This window comes from Egretta garzetta, unplaced genomic scaffold (assembly GCF_000687185.1).
Source record: "Egretta garzetta isolate BGI_Z169 unplaced genomic scaffold, ASM68718v1 scaffold333, whole genome shotgun sequence".
Classification (NCBI taxonomy): Eukaryota; Metazoa; Chordata; class Aves; order Pelecaniformes; family Ardeidae; genus Egretta; species Egretta garzetta.
This window is the reverse complement of record NW_009259179.1, coordinates 127,446-141,899: the sequence shown is the minus strand read 5'-3', so window position 1 is coordinate 141,899 and position 14,454 is coordinate 127,446.

Below are 14,454 nucleotides of genomic sequence, written 5' to 3'. Positions count from 1 at the left end.
TCTGCTTACTAAGGATGAAGTTGCACATTTCAATCTTGGAAGCTCTAAGTAATTTCACTTTTACTTTACTGAGGTGTCATGCTTTCTCCTCACAGCACACTCATGTCCATGAAAGACTGAAAGGCGATAGAGCTCTATCTTATGTTTATTAGGCTTGGCTGTAGGATGACAATCCAATAACATATTCGGGGAAAATATATCACCAATTTCTGTGTGGAAGAGGGAAAGCTCACCTTTTCACCTTACCTACCCCTCTAGGTTTTATTCTTCTAGAGCTTTCCATGTTCATTTTGGCCAGTTTGCCTTGGGATTCCTTATTGCACTTTAAATGTTGCAGGCATCATTATATTTGCCCCTCTCCAAGACAGCAGACTTTACCTCTCTGAAGTGTACTGACAGGTAAAGAGATGGTTTTTGATGTAGATACCAGAGCAAGAGTTTACCTTTCAGGGACATCAGCAGTCCAATCAAATCGCAATCCTCCAAACCAGGTTTAATAAAAAGGCAAGCATGCCACCATTTACCTATTAATGAACTTCATATGAAGAGTTTAAGATTTTCAGGAAGCCTTAATATAACTGATTTAGAATTTTGCTTAACCTTAAAAAGGGTTGCACTGACTCTAAAAAATCATTGGACCTTATCAAGTATTTCTCTGGTGAACTGTCCTGAGAAATATGTCTGTCATAAGATTTGTGAAAAATAACATTTAAACTAATACTAAGAAAGACCCCTTCAAATAGAAAAACTTCTTGAAAGGGGAAGTTATGGGGCTTTAATTATCACACTGAAGCAACTGAGGAAGCATCATTTGCTTGTGCAACATTCATTATTGTGATTCAGGTAAACCAAAATGAATTAAGGGTAGGGTACTTAAATCTTGCCCCCTACATTTCAAAGCATTATTGAATCAGCAGCAGATTTCTTGGTTCCATTTTGGCAGTTTATCTAGGATGACACATCACATCCATTATTTTAACACAGTTTTTGTGTGTGTGAATTATAACTACTCTGACTGACTAGCTGCTCTGTAATGTAATGGATGTAGACAAAATCTGCCTAAGGTAGAATACCTTATTAGGTCAATTAATATACTATATATTATAGCATCTTGTTCCTGGGTTAATCACTGGTCTGAACCCTTACTTTGCATTTAAATGTGGGCATGGCCATAAAAATGACTCAGTAAAATGACATTTCAGCCATCTATGTTCATTCTGTTCCCATGACTTACAAATCAAATTTACTCAGTTTGTAAGTCATAACTTGATTCCCAGGCTGTCAAAACATCAAGCTCAACCTGACATCAAAAAACAATCCAGCTGTGTTCTGTCTCCATCTGCACAACACTAACACCAGTCATAATTCTGAAACTGCAATTAAACTGATGATGTGGTTTTAGGGTTTGTTTTGGGGTTTTTTTTTTGATGATTCACAAGGCAGAAGAACATCTATCTTGCTATCCCACAGGACCTACTAATTGTATTAGTTTGTATTGTCTGTAAGTATCCCATAATTCATATGACAAAGGGTTCTTTCTGTTTTTTGGAACCATCATTTCACAGCTTTCCTTTCTGAAAGGTTATAGAAGAAAAGTCAGGCAGACCTTTCTGTCCAAAGGGAAGGGGAAAAAGCCATTTAAGCTAAACGATAATGTTAGTGAAAGAGTAAATGTCAACAAACTAGACATGGATAAATTTAGACAAGGAATTTCCCCATAGGATCCCCCATAGGGTTACCTGGCAGCAGGAGCTGAAGCAGGAGGGGAAGCCTTCTAAAAGGTGTTCTGTACAGTTACCCAAGTAATCTTGTGATGCGCTACCTTTGATATTGGGCTGACCTTAACCCAGAAGGGTTAAATTTTACTTTGTAATTCAAAAGGTGCCCTAAGATGTGGGTTGATACAGGCAGGTTCTCAGCAAAATTCTGATCTTTCTCTGGTAGAATTTGAGTGTAATTCTGCTGACACAGTGTATGCTGTGAGGTTGCATATGGTCCAGAATGGTGGAATTTGCCTCAGTAAACATGAAAGAGAAATTAATAGCCTTAGAAATTTCACTGACGATTTGGGTTTTTCTTTGTTTTGTTGAGTTTTCTCAATGAAGTTCTAGAAAACACAGAGACCATTTTAAAATTGCAGTGGCTCCCATTAAAAAAGGTCAAAATTTGCCAGTAGTTGCTGTCTCTCAGCATCTGAACTACTGCAGTTATTTTGTATTCTCAGTGCTAAGGAAAGCATTGCAGATGCCTCTGTGTTTTATATGTATTTGTAAACTGGTAAATATGACATTTTAATGGCAATCATTTATACCAAACCTATATATATCAGTCCAGAGTGCTACTTGTCTGAAAGAACTGAGCAGATTTTGGCTTAATTCCTCAGACCAATAAATTAATTTTCATAATTTTATTCCAGAGACCAAAATGAACCATAATACATCTAAACTTAAAACAAAAGTTTGGGAAATATGTTCTTAAATATGTAAAGCTTACTCTACCACAGCAGCATTTCCTACAGAAAGCCAAGCATTGTTATCTGGAAGCATTTACCTCCCTGATCAAATATTACACAAGATGTATAGTCCCTGTGTTTTATATCAGACTGCTAATCAGAAATCTTAAATCAATATTTCAGATTGTTAAGTACCTTTAGAGAACAGCTTTATAGTGATAAAGGTAGCACAGCAGAATGGCCTGATCCTGCAGTTTCACCTGACCACCAAACAACACTTGGAAACTGACGTGAGAACAGCAAACTAAGTGTTGCAGGCTTCAATGTAGAGTCCTTTAGAGTGGAATGAAGAAATGACAGCTTGTGGACTGTGAATAGAGGCAACCTCACCTCATATAAAGTAGAAACTTGCCAGTTTTCCCCTCTGCATTATTATTAGGTCATGCAAAGATATGCACTGATGCAATACCTGCCAGAGCAGTTTGAAAAGTACGTTTCTAGGACAATAAAAATGTTCGCAGTTCTTCATTACAGGGAGATGTAAGGAATTTTAATAACACCAAAAATATCAGACATAGCTTTTGCTGGTTCACAGCAGAAAAGAAGGTGCAAAAGCAATTTTATATATAAACTATCTTTTGTACAGTTTTGCTACATTCCTCAGTGAACAGCCATATCCTTTTTGAGATTTTCTGATTTCAGTTCCAGAGGAATTACCCATTATGAATGAGGTTATTGGCCAATCTTGTCTAAAATCTTGTCTTGGAGAACGATTTGTTTTAGGAGGGGAAAGATCTCATCAAGCACTTGCCAGTTACAAATTTTCACCTCCAACAGGAAAAATTCTTTTTCTGACCCACTCTGTCCACTAGTTTAGTCTCCTTTCCTACTCACACTGAAGTAAAAAGTCTTGCTATTTATTTCACCATGATCAAAACTGGGCAATCACAAAGTGAGGAGATTAAAGCAATTCTCCTTCGTAAATTCATGCATCCCAACTAGCCTCAGCTTTTCCTTTGAACAAAGTGGGCAGTCAGAACAGAGTTATACCTGTAGTTTAGTAATAATTCGTAGCATCTTTCCTTAACAGAATGTTTTACAAAAGGTATATGCTCAAATCAGGTCTGCTCCAAACAGGACAGGGAGATTCAAAAACCACCTCAGACCAGCATGAACTTTCTACACCAAGGGGAATTAATTCCTGGATGAGGAAAGGAGGTTTTTGCTTTCATTCATTCATTCTGACATTTCCAAAAAGAAGAAAAAAAGAACCATCTTAAAATTACAGTCTCCACAGAAGTCTGCAATATCTCTTTGGCGGAATCTGTATAAAGGGCTTAGTCATTCACTTTTGCTATTGAGAAGATTCTAGGCCAAATGCTGAGCTGGGGTTGATATCAGCTCCACCACCTAGCACGCATAGCCCAGGTTTTCCAAAGGGGAATGCAATGAAGCCCTCAATTTTATTTACAGGCAAAGAAATTGTGGGAGAACTAACAGGGAAATGAATACACAAAACTCAAGGAAATTACTCTTAAAACGTAACATGACTTTAAATTATCACAAAAAAAAAATTCCTTTTAAGGCATTCTTAATTTTCTTCATTGTGTACTTCAGTAGCATCTAGAGACTACCTGCAAGATGAGGCCTATTAGTGCAGGTATGACACATATGCATAGTTAAAATAATTCTAGCCCCAAAGAACTGACAGAAAACATAGTGAAAGGATATATTACCCACATTAGATAGTCAAGAATGGAGGAACACAACACATCAAGACTGGCTTCTCTCCTACAACTATGATACAGTTGCCATAACAGAAACGTGGTGGGACAGCTCACATAACTGGAGTGCTGCCATGGGGTGGCTGTAAACTCTTCAGAAGGGATAGGCGAGGAAGGAGAGGTGGTGGGGCAGCCCTGTATGTTAGAGAGTGTTTTGATTGCCTTGAACTTAATGATGGTGATGATAGAGTTGAGTGTTTATGGGTAAGAATCAGGGGAAAGGCCAACGAGGCAGATATCATGGTGGGAGTCATTTATAGATCATCCAACCAGGAAGAAGAGACAGATGAAATGTTCTACAAGCAACTGGGAGAAGTCTCATGATCACTAGCCCTTGCTTTTGTGGGGACTTCAACTTATCAGATGTCTGCTGGAAGTACAACACCGCAGAAAGGAAACAGTCTAGGAGGTTTCTGGAGTGTGTGGAAGACAACTTCCTGACACAACAACTGGTGGATGAGCCACCTAGGAAAGACACCTTGCTGGACCTATTAATTGTGAACAGAGAATGCCTTGTGGGTGATGTGATGGTTGGAGGATGCCTGGAGTTCAGCGATTATGAAATGATAGAATTCTCAATTCTTGGAGAAGTAAGGAGGGGGGTCAGCAGAACTGCCACCTTGGAGTTCCGGTGGACAGACTTTGGACTGTTGAGAAGGCTGATTGATAAAGTCCCTTGGCAAAGGAGCCCAAGAAGGCTGGTCGCACTTCAAGAAGGAAATCCTGGAGGGGCAAGAGCAGGTGATCCCCGTGTGCCAAAAGATGAGCTGGCAGAGAAGAAAACCAGACTGGCTGAATAGAGAGTTTTGGCTGGCTCTCATAAAAAAAGAGGAAAGTCTATGAGTTTTAGAAGAAGGGGCAGGCATCTCAGGAGGACTACAGGGATGTTGTGAGGTCATGCAGAGAGCAAATTAGAAGGGCTAAAGCCAAACTAGAATTTAAATTCGCCAACTCTGTGAAAGGTAATAAAAAATGTCTCTATACATATATCAACACCAAAAGGAAAGCCAAGGAATCTCCATCCTTTCCTGGATGCAGGGGGAACCATAGTGACAAAGGATGAGGCTGGGGTACTTAATGCCTTCATTGCCTCAGTCTTTACTAGTAAGTTCAGCTGTTCTCCAGGTACCCAGCCTCCTGAGCCAGATGACAGGGATGGGGAACAGAACAAAGCTCCCATGATCCAAGAGGAAATGGTTAGTGACCTGATTGACCAATTAGATATACACAAGTCCATGGGACTGGATGAGGTCCACCCAAGGGTATTGAGGGAGCTGGTGGAGATGCTCACCAAGCCCCTTTCCATCGTTTATCAGCAGTCCTGGATGACTGGGGAAGTTCCACTTGCAAATGTGATACCCATTTACAAGAAGGGCTGGAGGGAGGATCCAGGGAACTATAGGCCTGTCGGTCTGACCTCGGTGCCGAGGAACGTCATGGAGCAGATCATCTTGAGTGCCATCACACAGCACATCCAGAACAACCAGAAGATCAGGCCCAGTCAACATGGGTTTATGAAAGGCAGATCCTGCTTGACTAACTTGATATCCTTCTACAACAAGCTGACCTGCTTAGTGGATGAGGGAAAGGCTGTGCATGTAGTATATCTGGACTTTAGTGAAGCCTTTGACACCATTTCCCACAGCACTCTGCTTGAGAAACTGGCTGCCGATGGCCTGGACAGGCATACTCTTTGCTAGGTAAAGACCTGGCTGTATGGCCAGGCCCAAAGTGTGGTGGAGAATGGAGTACAATACAGTTGGTGGCCGGTCACAAGTGGTGTTCCCCAGGGCTCAGTGTTGGGGCCAGTTCTGTTTAACATTTTTATCAATGACCTGCACAGAAGTGTTGATCTGCTTGAGGATAGGAAGGCTCCAGAAAGGGACCTGGACAGGCTGGATCAGCGGGCCAAGGCCAGTTGCATGAGGATTAACAAGGCCAAGTGCCAGGTCCTGCACTTCTGTCACAACAACCCCATGCAATGCTACAGGCTTGGGGAAGAGTGGCTGGAAAGCTGCTTGGCAGAGAGGGATCTGGGGGTGCTGGTCAAGAGCCAACTGAATATGAGCCAGTGGTGTGCCCAGGTGGCCAAAAGGGCCAAGGGCATCCTGGCTTGTATCAGAAATAGTGTGACCAGTAGGACCAGGGAAGTCAACATTCCCTAGTCCTTGCCATTGATGAGGCCACACCCCAAATACTGTGTTCAGTTTTGCACCCCTCACTACAGGAAAGACATTGAGTTGCTGGAGTGTGTCCAGAGAAGGATAACGAAGCTTGGTGAGGGGTCTGGAGCAAAAGTCCTAAGAGGAGCATCTGAGGGAACTGGGATTGTTTAGCCTGGAAAAAAGGAGGCTGAGGGGAGACTTTATTGCTCTCTACAACTACCTGAATCTCCCTGGTAATGGGCAATAGGACAAGAGGAAATGGCCTCAAGTTGTGCCAGGGGAGGTTTAGGTTGGATAGTAGGAAAAATTTCTTCACCAGAAGGGTTGTTAAGCATTGGAATGGGCTGTCCAGGGAAGTGGTCAAGTCAGCATTCCTGGAAGTATTTAAAAGACAGGTAGATATGGTGCTTAGAGACATGGTTTAGTAGTGAACAGGTACAGTTGGACTCAATGATTTTAAAGATCTTTTCCAACCAAATGATTCTATGATTCTAACTCAGACTCTAGTTTCCATTTTGATTCATTGAAGTCCTATGAAAGGCAATTCACTACACCTCAAATTCACCTGTTTTCTCATGGACCCTTTTTCTCTCTTCATTTTCTATACACATAGCCTAGTGTACATAGCCTTCTGGATTAGGTACCTCAGGTCATCACCGAACATTAAATGTGATTGATTTTGATCTGAAGGACAGCCCATGTATCAATTTAGCATCACAATTGAGAGGCAAGCCCAAAATCTTTGGATGCTTTTTCTCTGAAGAAGTTTTCAGCCTTATGTGATGTGGTTATTTATTTTTTAAGCACAATTTAATGTATCAATTTTGAACTTGTTAAAACATCTTAAAGTTCTTAAAACAAACCACTTTGAGATGACAATTGTTTTTTAACATTAATATAGTTTTAATGCAATGAAAAATATTATAACCCAGAAATCCTAGAGAAAAATGGAAATTTATTCTCATATAAATTTGAGTCTGATGACTGTTTTTTGAAAACCAGAATTTGCTGAAGAATTGACATTAAGTACGCTACAAAACAAAATCACTGTGTAATTAGTGACCAAAAGCTTTCAGAAGTGACATCTACCTCCAAGTAAAACATTTTTCAACTGTCTTATTATGTGTGGGAGAAAGTAAGATGATGAAAAAGTAGCTTTTCGCTTTTCTCATATTTTTCAAAATGTAATTGTTGTCATGTGCTAAGAAGACAGTTATTGGACAGTGATCCTCAACTGCTCTTTTAAGTAAGGCTATTAAGAAAGAATATTGCTGTGCTGACAGAAGTTTCCTATTTTTTTCCACAGAATGATTATTACTGGTAATACTAGAGTACCCAGTCACAGATTTTTTTTTTTCCTACACAGTGAATGGCATCAAAACAAAGTTTTCCGCTCCAAGAGGTATTAGAGTTAAAGGAGAAGACAAGAGACAATGGAGAGATCTGAAAAAACCCACTTTTGGGGTCTTAACAAAGCACTCCTTTACTGCAGGAAGCAGAAATTCCCTATCTGAACTGTGGCTGTGGCTCAGCCAACTGAGCCAATACTGGGAGCTTTATTTCAATATGACATGGTGGTGAAGAGACAGAGTAATGGGAACAGGCCTGAGTAATCTTCACAAATGAGGAGATGCAATGAATGCTTTTTACAGCAGAGAAGTGGGAGCCAAGTGTCTGTCATGGCAGTGAAGACAGACAGTGTCACAGCATCAGGAAATACTGTCTGCAACTGCATTCTGCATGCATCTCTTTGGGGCAAATATGCATTTGTCAAAGCTGGGGAAAAGTAACCTACTGTAGTTGATGCCTCAAACAAAGGAGGCTGGGCTGAGAAATTTGAATTGCCTACATGAATACGAAAGGCAGTATCTTAACAAGGAGAATTTGTGAGACTTCTTGTTCACTAAAAGTGTGAATCCAAGGAGTGATCTGTGTTGAGGATAATGTCTGACTCCAGGCTGAGCAGTGGGCATCATGATGGTGGTGGTGTAGACAAGAGCCTTGGGGCAAAAAAATATAAATTCTCTTTACTGTTGAGATTGCTAGTGAAACAGTTACAGAGGCAAGCTGAGTTTCTGCCCTGGATGAAAGCCTGGTCTGGAGCAGAAGGCAAGGTGCAGGAATCACCAGTGCAAAAGCAACAGGTCAAGCTTTACTTGTGGGTGAGAGTGTCCAGGGAAATAGGGCAGAAGGGGAAGAGAAGGAGGCCAAGGACAGGGAAGCTCAGAACCTCACACAGTTCTGCAGGGGGAGAGGAAGATTCCTGGAATAACCCAGCAGAGTGCACAGTAAGAATAAGTGACCTGCCACCAGAAAAATCATGAGCATGAGGGTGAAGGTGGGTCTGACATGTCCTGGGCTGGCAGTGCTCTAATAACTGGAACATCCTTCTGCCCACACAGGCTAGGATGTCATCTCAGGATGAATGAACTATGGATGTCTGTGGAGGAGAGGTGTGAAAAATGAAGCTTAGTTGCTGTCTTTCATCCAGTATCTTGGTGGTTCTTGAAATAAGATGAGTGCAGTAGGGACTTTCTATTACATTTGTAACAGGTGATATGCCTAATAACCATAACTATAGTACATTATTGAAATTGTGTTCCCACTAGGGTAGTTATCAGGGTGCTGAATTTCATACTATACTTACCCCCCATGGTAATTTGCTTGGCCCATTAATCAAGAATACTTCCTTGAACTCACTGGGGACATGTCAGTATATATAAAGCTGATAGAAATAAAGTCAAAATTTTAATGTTTTTGTATGATTTGTTAATTTAGGATCTTTTTTTTTTTTATTATTTAAGCCACTAGCAAAACTTTAATCAGCATCCATAAGAAGATAATCAGACTCGTTTCAATAAAACATGTGCTTCAGAATATTGAGTGCCATCATACGCCGGTATTATAGGGCCTGAAGAAATCACTGTAGAGAGTGCATTAAGGTACGTGTGTATGAAGTGACTGTCACAGACATTGCCCTGTAGTATCAGGCCATGTGGTGTCTATCAATCTACAGCCCGAAGACAATTCCTCTCTCTGCCTCCCACACTCTCTGCTTCGTATCAATTTTGTGGGAGTGTAATTTCAATGAGACATTGTCATTCCTCTGTTTTCTAAATTCTCTTTGTGACTGCTCCTCATGAACAGGCAGCAGGTTCAAAATAACTGTGACTGTGGCAGAAATTCAGTTGTTAAAAAAGGCAGAAATGAGGTAAGATCAATTAGTCTGTACAGGTGGCTGAAAGAGAAAATGAGGTTACATGGCACATTTTAAGCTACTGATGTAATTTGCATTTGAAGCTATCTGAAACAGATCCATTTTAAGGTTTTGGCAGATTTGTGTACAAAATACAACAATAGCAAGATATTTTTTTACAATCCCTTTTTTTTCTGTAAAAGACCATTTTGGAGCAAGAATCATTACTGAAAAATTTCGAGTAGCTTTAATGCTCTAGATTTATTTTCAGATATGATATTAATCTTTTCAGAAATAGAAGGTAGAGGTTTAGATCTAGTTTGCAAGTGTTGTTAATCAAGAATAGTTCCACTGAAGTAAATGGAGAAAAGCCAGTATAAAAAAGCTTTGAATAAAATCAGAATTTTAATTCCCTTTATTTGATTTGGTAACTAAGGATCAGTTATTTTCAGACTGAAGCCACATGTGAAATTTTCATCAGCACCCAAGGGGAGATAATCAAACTCTTTTCCATAAAGGTTTTTCAGGGTATGGAGCATCTTTATGAACTTCTTATCTTGGCTTGCTCACAATCTGCCTACTGTATATTGCCTGGAGAGTTTAAATCTGATTGTATTATTCTTTATGGAATGATATGTCTCCAGCTTCAATCTACAGAGAGAGAGGGAGAGAGCAAGCTTTTGTGTGCCTGCACAAGTATCTTCCTTGCTACTGGACTGCACAAAGGAAGCAGGATGAGTAGCGCAGTGATTGTACATTGTGACAGCTGTAACACATTCAACAGTTTTCTTGCACAGGACTGAGGTCTGAAAACCTTTTTCCTTCTTTGAACAAGAGAATATTGCCAGGACATGGGCCCTAGCCCGTGATTTCAGCTAAGCACCATCATGAGATCTTGAAATTTTGCTTTAGACAGCGATGGGAAGAGGGAAGCTGGTGAACAAGGCTCACCAAGGTGCTTCCCAGGGCACTGGCAGCTAACTGGATATTGACCTCCCGGCAGCATGTGTACTGGCCCAGGACAGTATTCCATGGACCTTGTCACGCTTCCCAGCCCCACCAGGCAATTTTTAGGCTTTCAGTTATACAACTCGTGCATGGAAAAGAGGTGTAATTCATCCCATTAATCCCACTGCTGAGGCAGGATTTTTCTGTGTGATTTGCTCCTGAGTTTTTCCCCAGTCTGGTTTTAAATTAGTCAAAGCAGAAGCACATGTACCCCCAGGAAACAATTCTGTAGTGTGAATGACCATCAATATTAGGGAAATTTTCCTCATATTTTCTTCTGTTCTTAGAGTTATTATTTCTGTGTTTGTTCACCTTGCTCACTCCTTTCCAGCGTAAACAATCTGCTTGTTATTTTAGTGTTACAAATAGCACGAAGAAACTGAAGACCTTAAATTATGAGAAACACATTTGGATTATTCATTTGTTCCCTAAATTGCCTGAAGGATTTCTATTTTATCCCTGCAGTCCCTTGATCTTAATGTTTCCTTCACTTTAACATCCTGATATTATATATATTTTTCATCTGCTTCAGAATTAGACAGACCAGAAGTGATACCTTTGCCAATTCATCTTCACTTACACTTTCTTCATTCAGCCTGTCAGACACTACTGCAAAAGGGAGACAAAGCTGGAACATGACAAATAGGCACTGTGATTGTTTTCAACATGCCACAAAAAAGTAGGACAAAATATCTTAATGTTTTCCTCTTTCCCCTCATCCTTCATTCAGCAGAGATTTGCTGTCATTTATAAAGGTCACTGGCCTATGAAGCATCTGAGAAAGCAAAAAGTTTTTCTTCCTCTCCAAGTACGGATTCAAGCTGCAGCAATATCATAAACCTTTTATTATACGATGGGTGGCTGCAGCCACAGCTAGTCACTATCAGTTAAATAAAGGATTTGAGAGGACTGCCTCTGTTTATTTATGCCTGCCCAAACAAACCTGTCCTATAAACCAGATAAAATGATGCTTTAGTGTAAGCATTTTGAAACTGATGACAGCTCTGACACTTTTCGTTGCAATGATCCTGGAATATTTTTAGATGAGGTCATTTAACCCTGTGCAAAAGGCCAAAATAAAAATCAATAGATTACTATGTCTCATGTTGTACATGTCTTGTATACGCATTTTGCAAGTATGGCCAATAAGCACACTCTTCCTCTCCACAAAACAAACCTGTTTCCTCACAGAGCTCTTGGGAGCTTACCACTTTATGTTCCAAAGGTAAAATATTTTCATTTGGAAAGGCTGTGATAGTCATTTACGGTAGGTACTATTTACCTAATTTACACCTCCATCACCATCTGCAGGCCAAGTATTTTAAGGAGAACCGTCTCTTATCATGCATTGCTTTTCCTATCCATCACAATTCCTGATGGAAAAATAATCTAAGCAGTACAGGAGACAGAAGCATGAGGCAACCAAAGTATAGTTACCATGAAGTATTACAAAAGCTTTTTCCCATCAAAATATTACAACTGCTAATCAAAATATTTTAGCTTTAAAATTTCTGCACTTTTTCTTCCGCATGAAAAATGGTCAAGAAATAAAAGATAATTAAAAAAAAAGTAAAGTGTTTTGACCTGTTGTGTTTGCAAGCAGCTGAGAATCCTGTCCCTGCACTAGCAATGTACCAGGAAAGCACTTCTTAAATTTAAGTGCTTAACTTTAAGTGGCTGAGTAGCCCCATTTAACTCAGTGAGCCTGTTCAAGTGCTTAAAGCTAAACATCCATTTACAGAGAACAGAGTATTCAGTACCTTGTGCCCACTTGAGTGAAAGAACAGAAAGAGTATTCAGAGATGTTTTTCAAAATGTGTTTTCCTGTTCATTATAATTTCTAATCTTTAAGTTGGTTAAACAACATGGTAGGATTTGGGTTGACTCTGTTGATTTACATTTTCTTTCTCAGGTTATGAGGTGGTGATGCATTTCACAGACTTGTGAGGCAGCAATTCAGGAGAACAGATCTGTAGGAAGGTAGGATCCAGGAAGAAAGGCAAGTAAACTCCCTGAAAATAGGAGGCACCATGTACAATGTTCCTCAATGTCCTGTTTTGGGGTGGGGTAGTGTTAATTTTCTTCCTAGTAGCTGGCATAGTGCTGTGTTTTGAATTTAGGATGAGAAGAATGTTGATGACACACTGATGGTTTACTTGTTGCTAAGTAGTGCTTAGACTAGTCAAGGACTTTTCAGCTTCCCATGCTCTACCAGGTGCACAAGAAGTTGGGAGGGGGCACAGCCAGGACAGCTGACCTCAACTGACCAAAGGGCTATTCCATACCGTATGACATCATGCTCAGCATATAAGCTGGGGGAAGAAGAAGGAAGGGGGGATGCTCAGAGTGATGGCTTTTGACTTCCCAAGTCACTGTTACGTGCGATGGAGCCCTGCTTTCCTGGGGATGGCTGAGCACCTGCCTGCCCATGGGAAGCAGTGAATGAGTTCCTTGCTTTGCTTTGCTCGTGTGCATGACTTTTGCTTTACCTATGAAACTGTCTTTATCTCAATGAATATTCTCACATTTACTCTTCTGATTCTCTCCCCCATCCCACTGTGGGGGAGGCAGCAAGTGGCTGTGTGGGGGTTAGTTGCTGGCTGTGGTTAAACCAAGAGTTTTGAATAAGCAACATGAAACAGGAGGTACATGGCAGAAAGAGTGCTTATCCTGCATCAGCATGCACAGAAAGCAAGCACTGTACCTACTTTATATTGCTTTAGGGTTCTATAGAAAAGCCTAGGCTGTTTAAGACTGTATGCCCAAAGACTGTGCAAGGTGCATCTTAGCTGTTGTTCATTAAAAGTTGCTCCAATTTAGGGTGCTGTGAAAAATTTCAGTCCTCATGCTGTTTTAAGGAGAAGCTGCAGACCTAGAACTCAAGCTTTGAACCTCTGATGATACAGTAGGGTTTGTTAAAAAACAACAGCAATTCCTCCTCTCCTCACCTCTCCTCTCCCTTAAAAAACCCAAACACCTTACCCACTGGTCTTGATTTTCTCACTAAAGTATTTCTACGGTTTTCTCTTCAGAAACCCTACTGCCTTCATTATCTTTGTGCCCCAGAGACATTTCAACCATGCCGTTTTGTTTGTGACAGAAGTAGATGGGTCCAACTCATAGGAAGATACAGCAGTAGCTAGTTACCCTGAAGATTAACACAGGATTTTGGTGATTGAGTCTAGCATGTGTCAACAGGAGAACCCTGCATATCGAAAAGAGAGGCGTGGCGTGCCTCCATGTTACAGGCACCGTAAGACTTGTGCGCATGGCCTCACCTGCAGAGACAACTGTCCTCAGCCCTATGAGCATTATATGCATGGTTAACTAGGAGGTTGCTTTAAAGTCTGCTCACATACACAACTGTTTGCAGGAGTGGGGACTTTATGAGGGATTTTTTATAACCTGTATATGGAGTAGGGGTAGCATTCGCTATTGAAACAGATTCCCTCCCCCTCATTTTTGTTGTGGTAAATTCTAACCATTTTTGAGACAGCAAGGTCAGGTCTACCTCAGCCTCTCTTTCATGATCCTAAAATTTCTAGTGTTTTTGAACTTGGCATTACGAAGATAAACTGACATCATTTCAACAAAGACATTTAGGTTTCAAATTTTAACAGCAGGTAATTTTCTGAACAGTAAAATAGCTTGGTGAAGTTTAAAACAAAAACAACACAGGCAGAGCATGCTATTCTAGCTGTGTTTGATATCCTCACACCTCACCTGAATTTATCTAGAGGACACTGGCAAAAAACTACGAGTCTGAATGCACTTGACACACATCATCATTCACAGTAATGTAGGAAAAGATAAAGCCTAGGATAATTTAAGGCAATTTAAACCAGTGAT